This window comes from Taudactylus pleione, unplaced genomic scaffold, assembly GCF_031769625.1.
Source record: "Taudactylus pleione unplaced genomic scaffold, aTauple2 ptg000671l, whole genome shotgun sequence".
Lineage (NCBI taxonomy): Eukaryota > Metazoa > Chordata > Amphibia > Anura > Myobatrachidae > Taudactylus > Taudactylus pleione.
The window spans coordinates 4,892,586-4,905,885 of NW_028285073.1; positions in this window are offsets into that span (position 1 = coordinate 4,892,586).

Consider the following 13,300-nt stretch of genomic DNA (forward strand, 5'->3'; position numbering starts at 1 on the left):
GGAGGTGGCATTGGCAGATGCTTAGGGAAGCCAGATTCTGCTTCAAACCTACACCCAAAGATAACATGGAGGACATTGTTAAGGCCTTGCACCAGGCTACAGCAGCTCAGCAGGAAGCTACCAGGGCTCAGCAGGAAACTAACAAAACTCAGCAAGAATCCATCAGAGCTCAGCAAGAATCCACCAGGGCGCAACTATTGGCCATTGAAGCAGCCCAGGGGCAACAGCATGTGGCCATAGAGGAAACTCACCAGGCCTTAATAGAGGTGGTACAGCAGCTAATAGTCCGGTCTGGAGATGCTTCCACTGATGGCCCAACTAATACTCGTTCCATATAGGCCAGTCACTTTCTGCAAAAGATGATCCAGTGTGATGATGTTGAAGCGTATCTTACTGCCTTCGAGAGAACAGCCGAGAGAGAGAATTGGCCTAAAGAGCAGTGGGCAAGTCTTGTGGCACCCTTCCTGTCTGAATAACCACAAAAAACGTACTTTAACTTGTGCCTGACTGATGCCAAAGACTATGATAAACTGAAACAAGAAATCCTAACTCGATTGGGAGTCACAGTGTTTCTTTGCACCCAACAATTCCACCGCTGGGGGTTCCAAATAGAAAAGACTCCATGCTCTCAAATGCATGACCTCGTCCATCTGACCACAAAATGGCTGCAGCCAGAGACTCTAACAGGACCACAGATCGTGGAAAGGGTAATTATGGATATATACCTGCGATCTCTACCTGCAACTCTGTGCAAGCGGGTGAGGCATGTGGACCCTAAAACAGCAGACCAATTGGTTGAACTGGTGGAGAGGTATGTGGTGGCTGAGGAACTGCTGAATGTGCCCCACCGAGCCCCAATTCTGCAGCGGTGATCTCCGGTAATCACTGGTAAGACAGTACCAGGGGAGAAGGGTGCTGGGCGGTGGAGTGAACCTAAGACTGTGGGTTTGAACCTGGAAGTAGTCCAGCAGAGCCAAGAAGGTTCCTACCCCGTAAAAGACTTGATAACAATATGATACAATGTTTTCGATGTTGTGGTTTGGGCCATATTGCTGCTAATTGTTCACTTACTTCAGAACCTATGCAATGTGATACTGCTTATGTCAATCGCAGTGTATCTTTCTTTGCTCAGCCAGCCTATACTGCTGACCGACATGCTGCAACAGATAAGGAAATGTGTATAGTCACTATAGAAGGCAACTGGGTTGAGGCTCTGTTAGATTCTGGTAGCCTGGTTACACTTATGAAAGCTGAACTGGTGAACCCCTTAAATCATAAGGGAAAAACTGTAGGTGTGACTTGCATACATGGGGATACTCAGTATTATGTTACTGCTGAAGTGAACATAGAAACGCATTGTGGTTCCACTGTAGTTTCTGTGGGTTTGGTTCATGGCTTGATATATGATGCAATATTGGGGAGAGACTTTGCTCACTTCTGGAAGTTGTGGGAAAGCCAATTGGTTACAGAAGTAAATAACCACAACCCATTTGAGAAGGTTACTGATACAGTAGCAGTGGGAGTTTCTTCCGAGTCTGAGATGTTCCCTTTTTCTAGCATGATTGGTGAACCAGAGAATGCTGAGAGTGATGGTGGGTTGCCGAATGATGAGCCTTTCACTGAGATAGGAAATGTTGTTGAACCAGTTGATCGTCTGCCTGATCTTGAAGTCAGAAATGAGATCTTTGCCATGGAGCAGTTAAATGACTCTACTCTGGTTAAAGCCAGGGAGAATGTAAAAGTGAATGATGGTAAACCCGTAGACCATGATAGTCAGTTGTCATAGCCTCAAATGGCAGTACACCAGGATTTTTTGTATCAGGTGACTCAGAAAGGGGAAGATATCGTGGAACAATTGGTAGTTCGCAAGGCATATAGAAGAACAGTGTTAGACCTGGCTCATGGTCACATAAATGCAGGTCACCTAGGGGTAGAGAAAACCACTGAGTGAATTTTACAGAGGTTTTTCTGGCTCGGGGTCCATAAAGAGGTATCTGAATATTGTGCATCCTGCCTTGAATGTCAGCATCATGCTCCAAGGCTACATTTTAAAAGTCCACTTGTCCCCTTACCCATTACTGAGATTCCGTTTGAAAGAATAACTATGGATTTGGTTGGACCTTTAATGAAATCTGCCCGGGGCCACGTCCACGAGTACGTCTCCGAATTCTTCAGAGATCGTCTCAGGCAGGAGGTCTAGGTATCCCTAATTTTAAGCATTACTACTTCTCTGCTCAACTCGCTCAGTGCATCTTATGGAATAGTTCTAATAGAATTTGGGTTCAGATTGAAGCAGAGGCCATAGGACTGCTTTCTCCTGCTTCCCTTCTTTGGCTTCCAAGAGCCTGTCGCCCTAAAAGAGTCCATGACCACCTTATTATATCTCATTCGCTGTCAATATGGGACACAGTCACCCATAAACTTAGCCTCTCTCCTTCTCCCACCCCAGTCATACCACTATTTAATTCCTCAGAGTTTCCTCCTGGCATGACTCCTTTAGCTTTCCTTCCCTGGCAAATGGCTGGAATTAGATATCTCAATGATTTATCCCCTGACTCCTCCTTTCCCTCATTTGCCAAACTCCAGTCTAAATTTCATATTCCATCAAAATATGTTTTCCAATAACTGCAATTATGGAATTGTCATAACATAGTTAAACACCGCACTATTCATCGTTCTCCGACTCCTACTGAGATGCTGTGTCTTCGCCACTCCTCCACTGCTGGCCTAATGTCGGCTCTATATTTAGAACTCGCTACACCTTTAGACTTCCCACGTGACCCACACATAGTGGCTTGGGAACGGGACCTGGGTGTAACCCTGAACCCTGAGGATTGGAGGGAGATTGGGGAGAGAGCCGCCTCCAGTTCCATATGCATCAGAATAAAAGAGAACGTCTATAAAATTCTTTACAGATGGTATTTGGTCCCATTCCAACTAAAAAAGATGTTCCCTGACACTTCCGATAGATGTTGGCGTGGGTGCTTGTCAGAAGGCAAATACTTCCACATTTGGTGGAGCTGTCCAAAACTTATTAATTTTTGGCTAAATATTAAGAATTTGATCATCACAATTATTCATCTCCCGATCCCTCTAGACCCCAAATTCTTTCTTCTACCCCTACCTTTCCCGGCTGCCACTTATCATCAAAACAAATTAATCAGGCACATCCTTTTGACTGCTACCTGTCAGCTTGCAGCGGATTGGAAACAGTTAATACCTCCCTCCCTACAATCAGTCATTAACAGGGTCTGGTCGGTACAGTGTATGGAATACATGACCAGTATCCTTAACCACTCTTGCAAGACATTTGATAAAGTGTGGGCCCCTTGGTTGTCTTCATTCAATGATAGTTCCCCATTCACTTAATCTTCTCTTTCTTTCTCCTCCTTTTACTCTTCTCCTTTGACAGTACTAGCCACGCTGTCTCCTTTTTTTCTTCTTAACTTTGGCTCTGTTTGCTGATCTCTATATTTTTATAATTATTTTTTTTTTTATTTAAAATTGTATCCCACAATTTTGTTAACACTGAATTATGTTCTTGTGTATTCATATTGCTATGCTCAGTGTAACTTGGCCGCCTTTTTGTAGACATATTTCGATGCATTTTGTGTGCATCTTTAATAAATACATCTTTAAAAAAAAAAAAGAAATCTGCCCGACCCCATCAATATATTCTGGTGATAATGGATTAAGCTACCAGATACCCAGAAGCAATACCATTGTGCAATACGTCCACAAAAACCATTGTTGGAGAATTAGTCCATGTCTTTAGCAGGTTGGGAATACCTAAGGAAATCCTGACTGACCAAGGTACCCCATTTATGTCAAAAATCATGAGAGTTAAGCCGCCTGTTTAAAATTGATCAGTTAAGAACCTCTGTGTATCACCCCCAGACTGATGTGGTAGTGGAGAGGTTTAACAAAACTTTAAAACACATTGTAAGGAAAGTGGTGGAAAAAGATGGTAGAGATTGGGATTACTTGTTACTTTATTTGTTGTTGGCCATGAGAGATTCCTCAATCCTCCACAGGGTTTTCACTTTTTGATTTATTGTACGGGAGACACCCAAGGGGATTATTTGACATTGCCAAAGACACATGGGAGGGGCAGTCCAGTTCGTATAAAATTTTATTGAGCATGGTTCCTAAATGCAGGAAAGAATTGCTGCAGTGGTGTCGATAGTGAGAGAGCACTTGGAACAGGCTCAATAGGCACAGCAGCAGGTGTACAACCGCAATTCCCAGTTTTGCGTCTTTGTTCCTGGAGACAGAGCATTGGTGTTGGTTCCTACTGTAGAAAATAAACTTTTGGCTAAATGGCAAGGACCCTTTGAAATCCTAGAAAAAATGGAGGTGGTTAATTATAAAGTTTACCAGCCTGGGAAAAGAAAGACAGACCAGATATATCATGTAAATCTTATAAACCTTGGAAGGATAGAGCAGCTCTGTCAGCTATACCAGACCCTCCGGTAAACCCAGGTTCCATTGGTTCCCAAAGTGACAGTAGCTAAAATCCTGTTGGCCATTCAACAGCAAGAAGTTAAGAATTTCTTATCAGAAATAGGGATTTGTTTTCAGATATACCGGGTAAAACCACAGTCATTAAACATAACATAATCACTGACCCAGGGGTTAAGATTAATTTAAAGCCCTATAGATTACCAGAAGCCCAAAGGGAATCAGTGTCCAAAGAAATTTAAAAAATTTTGGAATTGGGTGTAATTGAAGAATTGCATAGTGAGTGGTCAAGTCCCATTGTGCTTATTCCAAAACCTGATGGGAGTTTGCGCTTCTGCAATGATTTCCGTAAATTGAACAGTGTGTCAAAGTTTGATGCCTATCCAATGCCTAGGGTGGATGAGCTAACTGAAAGATTAGGAACAGCCAGGTATTTAACTACTCTCGACTTAACCAAAGGGTATTGGCAAGTGCCGTTATCTGAGAGAGCCAAAGAAAAGACAGCTTTTTCTGCACCGGAAGGGTTGTTCCAATACAAGATGTTGACATTTGGGTTACATTGGGCACCTGCTACCTTTCAAAGGATGATGGATACAATTCTAAGGCCCCATAGACAGTATGCTGCTGCTTATCTAGATGATGTAATCATTTATAGTCCTGATTGGCAGTCTCACTTACCTAGAGTACAAGCAGTGTTGGACTCCATCTATAAGGCAGGATTGACAGCCATCCCAAAACAATGTTGCCTAGGGATGGAAGAAGTATATTGGATAGACCATTGGCAGAGGTTTGATAAAACCCCAACTTAATAAAATTGAGGCAACAAAAATTGTCCACGACCCCTAAATATGAAGCAGGTGAGACGGGGTATTATAGGAAATTTATACCTAATGTTGCCACCATTGCTGAAGCAGTGAAGGCTTTTCATGATTTAAAGGTAGCATTGTGTACCCAACCAGTGCTGATGACACCTGATTTTAACAGGAAGTTTGTTGTGCAAACTGATGCATCAGATGTAGGCATAGGAGCGGTCATGTCAAGGTGAAGAACACGCTATTGTTTACTTAAGCAGAAAATTGGATGTACATGAGAAAAACTATGCTACGGTTGAGAGAGAAGCGCTGGCCATAAAGTGGGCATTAGAAACTCTCAGGTACTACTTGATGGGAAAGAAATTCAGGTTGATCACTGATCATGCCCCTTTGAAATGAATGTCAGAGAATAAAGAGAGCAATGGGAGCATAACGAGGTGGTTCTTGGTATTGCAAAACTTTAAGTGTACAGTAGAACATAGGTCAGGAAGCCAGCTGGCCAATGTAGATGCTTTGTCACATATGTATTGTTTGGGGGCTGCAGTTGTTCCACCCAACAGGTCGAAACAAAGGGGGGAGATATGTGATAGAAGTACTGGTGAAGTGCTCAATGGAGTTTACATCTGTCCAAGATTTGTGTCCTATGTCTTTTAGACCCCCAGGAAAAGTCTGTATCTGCTTTAGTGGAGTTTTGGGCTTTAATAAAAAGCTGGATAATGGGTCCTGGGGTGTGGATGTGAGAAAAGAAGGGAGGGCTCCTTCTACAGGGCTATTTCAGGTGTTGGGCCTTTCAGCCTGAGAGCAGGCTGATTAGTGATTGCACCTGGAAGAGGCTCATATAAGCTGTGTCAGAGTTTGGGTCCAGGTCTCACACCTGGGGAGAGCAAGCAGGCAGGCTTGTTCAGAGTCACTGTGTTATAGTAATTGTAAGTACTGTGCATATGCCTATGTTTGTGGTGAAGGTAATAGGCCCTACCATTTTTGAGAGAGGGAATCTGTTGTTTAGTTGCCCAGATGGGCTAGGATTTATTTTTATTACCTTCTACCCCGATCTTATTACAATATATATATATATATATATATATATATAGCATGTAGAAGGCGGCTCTCAGAAATCATACACCAACGCTAACAGAAGTAGTATCAACGTTTTGAGACTTAATTATCTTGTTTAGAACATAAGAAGCGCTAATTGAGGAAGTATATAAATATACTTACTGGTTTGCTGGCCAGAGTGGGGGAAACTCTATGCTGTGTTGGTGTTAGGATAACAAAAAGCCCCAACGCGTTTCGTCCACGTGACGGACTTTATCAAGGAAGCCGGTCTGCCAGTCACTGTTCCCATTAGTACTCTAAGGTCTCTGATGATTGGCTAAAAGGTGCTATTGCACCAGTGGTGATTAATTCCCTCATTAGGGTTCTACATTTTATTAATAAGACTTTTTAAAAATCCTTGTGCAAGTAATAAATACTGCTATGGGTTTAAATGGTTGTGCAATCATATTATAGATAAGCAGGAAATTGAAAATAAAATAATAAATAAATAAATAAATAAAATAAAATAAAAATATAGATAAATAAATAGTGAATAAATAAATCATAAATGAATAAAAACAATGGTTTGCAGACATTATAAATGAACTTTTACTGCGGTGTTAAGAAAAAGATGGACAAAAAAAGGTGGTCAAAAAAACAGGACAAAAAACATTATTATTATCTATCTGTCAAAAAAGAACTCAGTTCAAAATCTATATTAAGACCCCCTGGGTGCAGGGTTTTGAGCTCATAGATCCACTGGGTTTCTTTTTTTGACATGCGATGTAGATAGTTTCCTCCTCTCCAGTCTTGATCCACTTTTTGTATTGCCATAAATTTTAATCCTTTTGGGTCATTATTATGTTTTGTGTGGAAATGGTCCGAGACACTGTGTGTTCTTAGACCTTTTTTAACATTGTTAACATGTTCATAGATTCTTATCTTCAGTTTTCTTTTTGTGCGTCCCACATATTGTAATCCACAGTCACATTGTAGTAGATATATAACCCCCTCGGTGTTGCATGTTAGATTTTGTTTCACCATATATTCTTTCTTAGTGACCTGTGACAGAAAATTCGTAACTGCTTTGGTTGATACTGTATTCATTGTGCTGCATCCTTTGCAATTGTTACAGTAATGGAATCCCTTGTTACTTTTGTTGCCACTTATACTTGGCAGTGGAATATAGCTTGAGATTAGTGATGTTTTCAGGGTGTTTGCTCTTCTGTAGATCATTTCTGGTTTTGGTGGAATGATCTCTGTTAGGAGTGAGTCTGTCTTGAGAATATGTCAGTGTTTTGTTAGTATATTCTCTAATAACTTAGTATTGCTGTTATATTTTGTGATAAAAGCAACCTGTGGTGTCTTGTTTTCTTCTGGTTTCTTATATTTTATGAGATCATTTCTATTCTTTTTGCATGTTGCTTTTAAACTGTTTTCCAGTAGTTCTTTGTTGTAGCTTCTATCCACAAACCTCTCCTTCAATTTTCTGCTTTGTACTATGAAGTCCGAGTCCTTGGAACAGTTCCTTCTTAGTCTTTGAAATTGTCCCCCAGGTATATTCCTAATCCATTTAGGGTGGTGATTGCTTGACGCCAATAAATAATTATTGCAATCCACTTCTTTTATAAAAGTTCTTGTTTCAATGTTGTTGTTTTCTATATAGATTTCAAGATCCAGGAAATTAATGTTATGGTTGCTGAATGATGATGTAAACTCCAAGTTCAAATTATTCGAATTGATGTACTTCAAGAATTTTTGCAGGTCTTCTTGGCTTCCGTCCCAAATCAATAGCACGTCGTCTATATACCTTGTCCACATGTGTATATGTGCTCCGTAGGGGTTGTTCTCCCAGATGTGGTCATCTTCTCATTTGGATACAAACAAATTTGCATAACTTGGTGCGAAACGACTGCCCATTGCAGTCCCGGTCTGTTGTTTGTAGTAATTGCCCTCGTACCAGAAATAATTATGTTCTAAAATAAATTCTATGCAGCTCATAATAAAATTGGCTTGGCTGTTTGGAATGTCTAATTGGTTGCACAGGTAGTGGTAAGTGTGGGCACATCCATCTGCATGCCTGATGCATGTATAAAGTGATTTGACATCACAGGTGACAAGTATAAATGAGTCTTTCCACTTGACCGTTGCTAGTCTTTGTAGTACTGCTGTCGTATCCTTTATGAAGCTCCTCTGTATAACTACAATTTGTTGTAGATAACAGTCCACATATCCCGATAAATTGGATGTGATAGATCCTATGCCTGATACTATTGGGCGTCCCGGGGGATTTCTTTTATCCTTGTGAATCTTCGGGATTTGGTAGAAAACTGGTAATCTTGGTTCTGTTGTGTTGAGATAAGTATATTAATTTCTAGTTAATATACTTAAATGTAGGCCTTCGTCTAAAAGTTCTGTTAGTTCTTTCTTGTATCTCTTTGTCGGATCTGTTTCAAGTTTTTGGTATGTTTCTGTATCCATAAGAAGTCTCGCCGTTTCAAATTTATAATCTATAGTGTTCATAATGACCAGGCCACCGCCTTTATCTGCTGGTTTTATTATGATGTCCTTGTTGGTTCTTAATTTTTCCAAGGCTTCTTTCTCTTTTTTTGTTAAATTCATTCATTTTAATTTTTGACTTTTCCGGTAGCATATCAATATCCTTCTCCACCAGTTTCTGGAATGTTTCCAGACCTGCTCCCTTCACATGGTAGGGGGTAAAATGACTTTGCAGCTTGAAATGTGTATGTTTGAATCCTTGGTCTGTACTGCATTGGATTGATACTTCATTCCTTAAGATCGGTTGTTTTACAAAGTACTTTTTCAGGCAGACCTTGCGTATGAATTTATGCAGATCTATGTACATTTCGAATTTGTTAGGTTTTGATTGTGGTGCAAATTTTAAGCCTTTACTCAATAGGCTCAATTCTCCTTCATTGATTGTGGTGGTTTAGCTTAGATTAAATATGCCATCCCCCAGATTGGCATTGGTTTTTGAGGTGGTGTTTTTGCTCAGTCGTTTTCCTCCCCTCTTCCCTCTTTTTGTGGGTAGCCTTTCTTTTTCTTGATTTGTGGTGTTGCCGGATGTAGATCCTCTATTTCGTCTAGGAATTCTAAAAAATCCTCCTCAGATTCAACTTAGACAAAGACTGACAGAAAGAAATAAAGAAGAAGAGAAAAATCCAGCGGGATCATCAAAAAAGAGAACAAGACTTGAATCTGAGGAGGATTTTTTAGAATTCCTAGACGAAATAGAGGATCTACATCCGGCAACACCACAAATCAAGAAAAAGAAAGGCTACCCACAAAAAGAGGGAAGAGGGGAGGAAAACGACTGAGCAAAAACACCACCTCAAAAACCAATGCCAATCTGGGGGAAGGCATATTTAATCTAAGCTCCACCACACTCAATGAAGGAGAATTGAGCCTATTGAGTAAAGGCTTAAAATTTGCACCACAATCAAAACCTAACAAATTTGAAATGTACATAGATCTGCATAAATTCATACGCAAGGTCTGCCTGAAAAAGTACTTTGCAAAAGAACCGATCTTAAGGAATGAAGTATCAATCCAATGCAGTACAGACCAAGGATTCAAACATACACATTTCAAGCCGCAAAGTCATTTTACCCCCTACCATGTGAAGGGAGCAGGTCTGGAAACATTCCAGAAACTGGTGGAGAAGGATATTGATATGCTACCGGAAAAGTCAAAAATTAAAATGAATTTAACGAAAAAAGAGAAAGAAGCCTTGGAAAAATTAAGAACCAACAAGGACATCATAATAAAACCAGCAGATAAAGGCTGTGGCCTGGTCATTATGAACACTATAGATTATAAATTTGAAACGGCTAGACTTCTTATGGATACAGAAACATACCAAAAACTTGAAACAGATCCGACAGAGAGATACAAGAAAGAACTAACAGAACTTTTAGACGAAGGCTTACATTTAAGTATATTAACCAGAAATGAATATACTTATCTCAACACAACAGAACCAAGATTACCAGTTTTCTACCAAATCCCGAAGATTCACAAGGATAAAAGAAATCCCCCGGGACGCCCAATAGTATCAGGCATAGGATCTATCACATCCAATTTATCGGGATATGTGGACTGTTATCTACAACAAATTGTAGTTATACAGAGGAGCTTCATAAAGGATACGACAGCAGTACTACAAAGACTAGCAATGGTCAAGTGGAAAGACTCATTTATACTTGTCATCTGTGATATCAAATCACTTTATACATGCATCAGGCATGCAGATGGATGTGCCCACACTTACTACTACCTGTGCAACCAATCAGACATTCCAAACAGCCAAGCCAATTTTATTATGAGCTGCATAGAATTTATTTTAGAACATAATTATTTCTGGTACGAGGGCAATTACTACAAACAACAGACCGGGACTGCAATGGGCAGTCGTTTCGCACCAAGTTATGCGAATTTGTTTGTATCCAAATGAGAAGATGACCACATCTGGGAGAACAACCCCTACGGAGCACATATACACATGTGGACAAGGTATATAGACGACGTGCTATTGATTTGGGACGGAAGCCAAGAAGACCTGCAAAAATTCTTGAAGTACATCAATTCGAACAATTTGAACTTGGAGTTTACATCATCATTCAGCAACCATAACATTAATTTCCTGGATCTTGAAATCTATATAGAAAACAACAACATTGAAACAAGAACTTTTATAAAAGAAGTGGATTGCAATAATTATTTATTGGCGTCAAGCAATCACCACCCTAAATGGATTAGGAGTATACCTGGGGGACAATTTCAAAGACTAAGAAGGAACTGTTCCAAGGACTCGGACTTCATAGTACAAAGCAGAAAATTGAAGGAGAGGTTTGTGGATAGAAGCTACAACAAAGAACTACTGGAAAACAGTTTAAAAGCAACATGCAAAAAGAATAGAAATGATCTCATAAAATATAAGAAACCAGAAGAAAACAAGACACCACAGGTTGCTTTTATCACAAAATATAACAGCAATACTAAGTTATTAGAGAATATACTAACAAAACACTGGCATATTCTCAAGACAGACTCACTCCTAACAGAGATCATTCCACCAAAACCAGAAATAATCTACAGAAGAGCAAACACCCTGAAAACATCACTAATCTCAAGCTATATTCCACTGCCAAGTCTAAGTGGCAACAAAAGTAATAAGGGATTCCATTACTGTAACAATTGCAAAGGATGCAGCACAATGAATACAGTATCAACCAAAGCAGTTACGAATTTTCTGTCACAGGTCACTAAGAAAGAATATATGGTGAAACAAAATCTAACATGCAACACCGAGGGGGTTATATATCTACTACAATGCGACTGTGGATTACAATATGTGGGACGCACAAAAAGAAAACTGAAGATAAGAATCTATGAACATGTTAACAATGTTAAAAAAGGTCTAAGAACACACAGTGTCTCGGACCATTTCCACACAAAACATAATAATGACCCAAAAGGATTAAAATTTATGGCAATACAAAAAGTGGATCAAGACTGGAGAGGAGGAAACTATCTACATCGCATGTCAAAAAAAGAAACCCAGTGGATCTATGAGCTCAAAACCCTGCACCCAGGGGGTCTTAATATAGATTTTGAACTGAGTTCTTTTTTGACAGATAGATAATAATAATGTTTTTTGTCCTGTTTTTTTGACCACCTTTTTCTTAACACCGCAGTAAAAGTTCATTTATAATGTCTGCAAACCATTGTTTTTATTCGTTTATGATTTATTTATTCACCATTTATTTATCTATATTTTTATTTTATTTTATTTATTTTTAATTTTATTTTCAATTTCCTGCTTATCTATAATATGATTGCACAACCATTTAAACCCATAGCAGTATTTATTACTTGCTCAAGGATTTTTAAAAAGTCTTATTAATAAAATGTAGAACCCTAATGAGGGAATTAATCACCACTGGTGCAATAGCACCTTTTAGCCAATCATCAGAGACCTTAGAGTACTAATGGGAACAGTGACTGGCAGACCGGCTTCCTTGATAAAGTCCGTCACGTGGACGAAACGCGTTGGAGCTTTTTGTTATCCTAACACCAACACAGCATCGAGTTTCCCCCACTCTGGCCAGCAAACCAGTAAGGGGACGGAAGAAGAAAGCGGATGGCAGCAAGCCGGAGCAAACGGCAAGCAACCAACACCGCATCCAGTTCGGGACAGAGCACACTGAACGCCGAAGTCAATATCGGCTTTGGAGGTGTGTGCAGCAAGCTGAACCCCGTCTCTCAGGGAAAGTTAGGGACAGAAACCCACAGCACTGCAGTATAGCAGCGGGCACCCATCAGATCCCCAAAAGTTCATAAACATCATTGCAATCTAATTATTTATTTATTCTATATTTGTATTTATATTTATATCTATACTTCACATTTTAGTTTATATTTGGTTCCATACATTTATACTCTCTCTCTTTTTTGTTTATTTATATGGTTTTATTTATTTGAATGGTTTTGCAGATTCATTTAAAATACATAGGGTACTACATCTCCATTATATTTATATACTTCCTCAATTAGCGCTTCTTATGTTCTAAACTATCCTTTCTCATTGCAAAATAGAGATTATAGAAGCTGCTTTAGAATTTTAGGTGCGCTTTGTTACCACTCTCTGTTAATTATCTCGTCATCAGGAATACATCGGTGTGTCCTGATGACGAGATAATTAAGTCTGGAATGTTGATACTACTTCTGCCAGCATTGGTGTATGATTCCTGAGTGCCGTCTTCTACATGCTGTATTTGTCTCCCACGTTGGGATTCCTAGGAGGGCACCGGCGACTATTTACCTATCGATTTTGAAGTACTACCTATTTGGTGAATATACAGTCAGGTGCATAAATATTGGGACATTGACAGAATTTTCATATTTTGGCCTCTATTCACTACCACAATGGCTTAGAAATGAAACAAACAAGATGTGCTTTAACTGCAGAC